This window comes from Vicia villosa, unplaced genomic scaffold (genome assembly GCF_029867415.1).
Source record: "Vicia villosa cultivar HV-30 ecotype Madison, WI unplaced genomic scaffold, Vvil1.0 ctg.002507F_1_1, whole genome shotgun sequence".
In the NCBI taxonomy this organism is placed as follows: domain Eukaryota; kingdom Viridiplantae; phylum Streptophyta; class Magnoliopsida; order Fabales; family Fabaceae; genus Vicia; species Vicia villosa.
In genome coordinates, this window is record NW_026705952.1 from 284,184 (window position 1) to 291,506 (window position 7,323).

Below are 7,323 nucleotides of genomic sequence, written 5' to 3' on the forward strand. Positions count from 1 at the left end.
GCAGGGTTTATTTCGAAAGCATACTTAAACAAGAAAGCGTTCCTGACTCCCATCGGTTATGCTGAAAACTTATGCTGGTATCATATGCATAAAATACAAAAATCAATGTCATTCCTTAACCAGTGATTTGTTCACAAGGTTTTGCGACATCTTTTTGAAACTTCAAGACTTACATAATTGTTGCATTTTGATTATCATTCTCAGAATAAACACTTTTCTGCTTGTAAACATTTGTTTGACATCCAGGAAGTTTACATCTGATCATCAGTAGAAAACTAAAACATTGCCAGGGGCATGTTGTTTTCCCAGTATAATGCTTTTGCAAGTTTGATTACCAACATGGGGCAAAGCTTGAAGACTCTGTCGAACAAAGGAATGTGCCAAGTTCAGTCAATCAGGGGCAGCTACGTCGAGATTTGACAAATCTCTCCAAGAATCTATTGATCTGGGGCAGATTATTCCAAGTCTTCATGATGCCAAGGATCTCTATGAACCTTTTTGAGGTAGTTTCCTTTCATAGACCATGTAGTCTGGGGCAAGTTATGAATCAGAAGTTACCTTGATCACCTCATTAGCTTGAAGTACAAAGGTTGTTGCCATGATTAGTCCAGAGTATGTCACTCTCTACCAAGAAGTTTTGAGACAACGGTTGACTGTTGGGTTTTCTTTCTCACCTTGTGTTGAGTTTTGAACTAAAATCCCCCGCATGTTAACTTGTTTGCTTTGATGTTAACTTCTTATTTCCTCTGCAAGTTCGGAATGGAGATCTTCTCCAAAGAAATTTTCTCTGATTCCCCATAATAGAGCTTGAGGTGTTGTCCAATCTTTTTGATAAGAAGAAGATGATCTGTAAATTCCTTGCAGAGATTGATAATCCCCACTGAGTTTGTTCCTCGTGGAAGAATTTTGCTTTGGTGTTCCTCCCCAGCTCATTTGTCAGGATGGAATTAATCCCCAGTTGAGTTTATTCCTCATGGGGCAAAGCTTTGTTTGGCCGTTTCTATCTAGTTTATTCCTGGAGTTGAACTTTAGTCTCTTGCAATACTATTTTGAACCTCTCTAGGCTGGGAAACCTAGATTGAGGAGGCATTTATTTTGCACCTCTTAAGGATTATGCTTTCCTCAACAATGGAAAATTCATTTGTGATTGATGTTCTTATCAGATATTGAAAGGCTTATTTCCCGGCAGTGTTGTCATTGCACTCCGTTGGAATTTGTACTTGAAAGCAAGGGGCAGGTTCTGTCCTTAGCATGTTTTGTTGACAACAAATGCAAGCCTCTTTATTTGAGCAAGTTTGTATGTCTCCACATATTAATCTTATCTTCCAATCAAGTGATAATCTCTCATACTTTATGAACTTCTTGATTCCAAGTGGAAGAAGCTCAGCAAATGGTAAGTCTCTTCAGTGTAAGTGACAGTTTGCATCCAAATGGAAGAAGCTCAGCAAATGGTAAGTCCCTTCATCAGAAGTGACAGTTTGCATCCAGTTCCTTTTCTCAAGCCATGTCCTTGATTAAAGAAGAAGTTGATCCCTATTCTTAGCGACAGCTTATTATTCTCAGTAGCTCATCGTCAACTATTATGGCGGTAATTCAATTTTCTCCTACCTTCAACTATTGAATTGGTAGCTCACCTTCAGTGGAACGTTGGTGTATCTTGTTCTCTTTCATCATCAGTGGTACGTCAATGAATTATCTCTTTTTTATATCATCAGTGGTACGGTGGTATATCTCTTCATACCTTCAGTGGAACGTTGGTATGTGTTATCGTCAGTGGTACGGCGGTACATCTCTTTCTACCTCCAGTGGAACATTGGTAGTTCACCTTCAGTGGAACGTTGGTGTATTTTGTTATCTTCATCATCAGTGGTACGTCGATGTATTTTTCTTCAATACCTTCAATGGAACGTTGGTATGTGTTATCGTTAGTGGTACGGCGATACATCTCTTTCTACCTCCAGTGGGACGTTGGTAGTTCACCTTCAGTGGAACGTTGGTGTATTTTGTTATCTTCATCGTCAGTGGTACGTCGATGTATTTCTCTTCAATACCTTCAGTGGAACGTTGGTATGTGTTATCGTTAGTGGTACGACGATACATCTCTTTCTACCTCCAGTGGGACGTTGGTAGTTCACCTTCAGTGGAACGTTGGTGTATTCTGTTATCTTCATCGTCAGTGGTACGTCGATGTATTTCTCTTCAATACCTTCAGTGGAACGTTGGTATATGTTATCGTTAGTGGTACGACGATACATCTCTTTCTACCTCCAGTGGGACATTGGTAGTTCAACTTCAGTGGAACGTTGGTGTATTTTGTTATCTTCATCGTCAGTGGTACGTCGATGTATTTTTCTTCAATACCTTCAGTGGAACATTGGTATATGTTATCGTTAGTGGTACGGCGATACATCTCTTTCTACCTCCAGTGGGACGTTGGTAGTTCACCTTCAATGGAACGTTGGTGTATTTTGTTATCTTCATCGTCAGTGGTACGTCGATGTATTTTTCTTCAATACCTTCAGTGGAACGTTGGTATATGTTATCGTTAGTGGTACGGCGATACATCTCTTTCTACCTTCAGTGGGACGTTGGTAGTTCACCTTCAGTGGAACGTGGGTGTATTTTATTATCTTCATCGTCAGTGGTACGTCGATGTATTTTTCTTCAATACCTTCAGTGGAACGTTGGTATATGTTATCGTTAGTGGTACGGCGATACATCTCTTTCTACCTCCAGTGGGACGTTGGTAGTTCACCTTCAGTGGAACGTGGGTGTATTTTGTTATCTTCATCGTCAATGGTACATCGATGCATTTCTATTCATATCATCAGTGGAACGATGGTGTGTTCTCTATTAACGAAGGATAGGTATTCTGATTCCCCAGTGAAAGAGGATGCATATTTCTCATCCCCAGTGAAAGAGGATGTCCCCTTTTCTCACCCTAGTGAAAGGTGATGCTTTAACCTCTCTGGCGCGAAATGTTTTCCCCAGTGAAGTTTCTTTTCCCAGCAAAGTTTCGTCTCTCCAACAGATTCTTACCTTCCCCAGTGGAATTGTTCCCATCTCTCCAACAGATTCTTATCTTCCCCAGTGGAATTCTTCCCACAAAGACATTTTGTGTTCCCAGTGGATTTCCTTTGCATCCCCAGTGTTGCTATGTTTCATCATCATCATATGCATTCATTAAACCTTTGCATTGCATCTTAGGATAAACAATTGTGTGTTTTATATATTTAAGTCTCTTCAATCTCGTCAAAACGAAGATTTGCAATCATCGTACCTCCGGATCGAAGAAACTTAAATAGGGGCATCTGTCATACCCCAATTTTTGACCCTAAGATCATATATCATTCATATCCCAATCATTAATCAAGAGCTTCACTTGGAAGTTTTGCACCAATGATTGTTTATCTTGTATGCATATTATACTAACCCAAATACCAAAAATATTGCTTTGTTTCTTTGTAGACTTTTGTTTTCTAGGTACCAAGCCAAGACATGCAATAAACAAGGCATTTTCCACAATTTGGACTGATGAAATCGATTTCCCTCTTGGGTAAATCGATTTCCCTACAGCAATTTTCAACAAAATCACATTCTGGACAGCATGAAATCGATTTCCCTCCTGGGCAAATCGATTTCCCTAGTGTATTTTGCGCCAAATTCTCTTCTAGAACACAGTGAAATCGATTTCACTCCTGGGGGAAATCGATTTCCTTAAGGCGAAATTCAAAAAAAATAGAGAGGGAAGCTTGATTTGATTTTGGCACCTATTTTCTTTGACCATTTTTGTCATTTTACCAACTTTCCACCTCACCAAAATAATTCCCTTCATTAATTCCATTTTAACCTCATTTTACCATTTTTACCATTTAAATGCCACTTTAATCACCAATTAAACACAAGTTAATTAACTAAGAGCAAATGACCAAATTGCCACTACTCTTGCTCTCATCCTATAAATAGAGGCCACTACTCTCTCATTTCTCAAGCTTGGAGAGCCAAAAAATTGCTTGCAAATTCATTTCTCACCCTTTCCAAAACCCTCACCCAAAGTTCATTTTCATAAGATTAGTGAGATTCACATTGAATCTTGCTAATTTTGAACTAAACCTCCTACATTTCTCTCTTTTCTTTGGTTGTTCATCTCCAAATTTGAAGGATCTATACACTTTGTGCTTGCTCTTGAAGCTACTCCAAGACTTTTGTTCAAGAAGTGGTAATTTGCTAGATCCATGTTGTAGATCTTTATTGCTTGTGTTCAATGCATCTTTGATGCTATATTGATGATATTTGCTGGTTTTGTGATGGAAATTTCGTGCTCAAGTTGATGTGTGATCATAAGGTGTTTGTATATTTGTTCAAATCAAGTTTCATGCCTTTAAATGATGTTTTTGCTGAAATTTACACTGATGAAATCGATTTCCTTAAGGCTGAAATTGATTTCCTGCTGAACGTAACTTGTTTTTTTTGAAAACTGCACTATGGAAATCGATTACCCCCTGCATGAAATCGATTTCCTGCTAGCAGAATGTGGTTTTTTGCCTTTTTTATGCTTGTTTTGGCTTCCTTCTTCCTCCATTTCATTAATATCATTGGATCTAGGATGTTGATAGGTTTGAAAGGACCAAATCCATAATATTAGATGAATGATATTAATGATAGTGCGAGTTGACTGTCTTTTGTGAATTTTATTCTTCTTCCTCCATTTCATTAATATCATTGGATCTAGGATGTTGATAGGTTTGAAAGGACCAAATCCATAATATTAGATGAATGATATTAATGATAGTGTGAGTTGACTTTACTTTATGCATTTTATCTTCTTCTTCTTCTTTTTTTCTTTTGATCGATGAAAGTCTTAACACTTTGAGAATTCTTATGGATTCTTAGTAAAGACTAGATCGTTACCTATTTTCTTTTCGTGCGGTATTGCTTTCGGAGAATGATCTACATATCATTTCTCTCGCATGCATTAGCACATAAAGTTTTGACCGGCCTCGTTGTAGGGTGATTTCTACATAATTCACTTGGCGATCTGCTTAACATAGCGCAATATTTCGTGTCCCGAACAAAAAATATCAAATATGGAAGAGAATTGTATGTGGTTGATTTAAGACTTATGGAAATTTATCGTGTAGTCGCTATGATTTTATCAAGCTTCTGATAAAGTTCCATTGAATTTAAATCCGAGAACATCCTTCACTCATCATCGATCTTTACTACTAACTTTGATAACATACTTGACAAGTTTCAAGATGGTTATCTTTAACATCTAACAACTAACTTTAATTTCCGCAATTTATTATATTGCTCTTTATATTTCTCGCTTTATCGCTTTATTTTATCATTTCATCATGTTTATGTTTCCGCCATTTTCTCTTTGTCCATTTGGACGTTTATATTCCGCTATTTTTTCTTTGTCCACTTGGACACTATGTTTATGCTTCCTCTATTTTTCTTTTGTCCACTTGGACCATACTTTACTTTTATGCTAAAACACTAATAATCAACCAAAATCTAAAAAACACATAAGGTTCTCTTTCGGACTATTGGTTACTATCCCGAGCATTTTGGAGATTCGGACTTATGGACTTAGGACCTCTGGACCCTCATTCTGTTATTACTCTGTGATTGTTCTGTCTGTCTGGCATTGGATTGTTGTCTGTTTGTGTATGCAGGTATTTCCTTGAAAGTCCTTGATGGTTAATTCCAAGGCATTGAGATAAGGATTTTACCCGAAAACAGCCGTTACTCTGCCCGATTTTCGTCAGAAATTTTAATGTGCTTAATGCGAAGTGGTGCTAAGATAATATTTTCATCTGGATCCCCAAGTGTTAATGTGTTGGTATTGATAAGTCCAAAGGATGGGAAATCTACTTTGACTCATAATGTCAAGTGGTGGCTTCTTAATTTGGTTAGACCGTTTCTTTCCTTAGCTTTTATTTTACGCAATAGGATAGCCTCTTCATCTCCTCCCACTTCTTAAATTTTCAAAATCTTCTCCCTTTTTCAAAATATTCTTATGTTTGCAAATCTTTTCAAAACCTTTTTTCTTAAAAAAAATATTTTGCCCTTAGTGGCCTCTTTTCTTCAAAAGTTTAGACACTGTTAATTGTCGGAACGAGTGGTTATACCCCACGATTTTGAAATTGATTGATATAATGAGATCTTTTCCGCGTGAGAGAGCTAGTGGCATACTCGTCGATTTTATCCGAGTTGGAGCCCTTCTTTCATTTGCGAAGCAAAGAACTCATTTGTTCTCATGCTCAAGATCAATGGCTGAGTATTTCTCTCCAACGACGATAAAGTGTTTATCCGTTTTAAAAACTTTTTTCCCTTTAAGCGGAACTACATTAGCTCTGACTTCTCCATTGCACCGAGGAGGTATGTAGGCACAAAGCTTAACGCTTTGCCGAGCTTATTTTAAAAATAAAACAAACCCTTTTTTTAGCACACACGACACAGATTTTCAAAAAGGTTCCTGTGGAGTACCACAGATATGAGGGGTGCTTTAAACCTTCCCCTCATATAATCAACACCCGAACCTGAGTTCTCTTTCTTGTTTTAAAAACAAAACTTTGGGTTTTTCGTTCTATTCCCTTTTCCTTTGAAAAAATAAAGCGCGGTGGCGATTTCAAATGAAATATTGATTTGAGTCAATCCCATGGCTTCGATATCAGATTTTTCCCGCTACAGAAGCCACTTGGGAGCGTGAAGCGGAGATGCGAGAGTCATATCCACATCTTTTTTGGTAAGTTTTCGAATTCGAGGACGAATTCTTATTTAAGGGGGGGAGAATGTAACAACCCACTATTGTTTGTTTATTTATTAAATGGAAAAAATAAAATAAATAAACAAAAGAATGTAGTAACTAAGTTAGTTGGATTATGACTAAAGGGCACTTAAGGAATAAGAGAATGGTTTGGGGGCAATATTGACATTCCACTCTTGTTATTTTGAAAACAAAATTCAGAATTGGGAAAAAGAAATAGAGAAAGAAAAGAGAGAAAGGGAACCGTGAGAGAGGGAAGAGGAGGAAGAAGGTCATTTTCAAGTTCATCAATTTCTTGCATGCAAGTGGAATTTCGTCACTGTCTCCATCTCCCTAGCCCAGTGCTGTAGCTTAATCTTCATTCAATCCAAGGTGAGTCTCTAGTTAGAGACTTGGGGTTTTGTGGGGAAATTGGAATTTGGGGAAAATTGGGGATTTGTGTGATAAAAAAAATCATTGCATGTTTGTTTAATGGATGAAGTATGTGTTCTTTGATGCAATTATATGTCGTAGAATGATGATACATGATGGAGTTCGAATTTGGATCA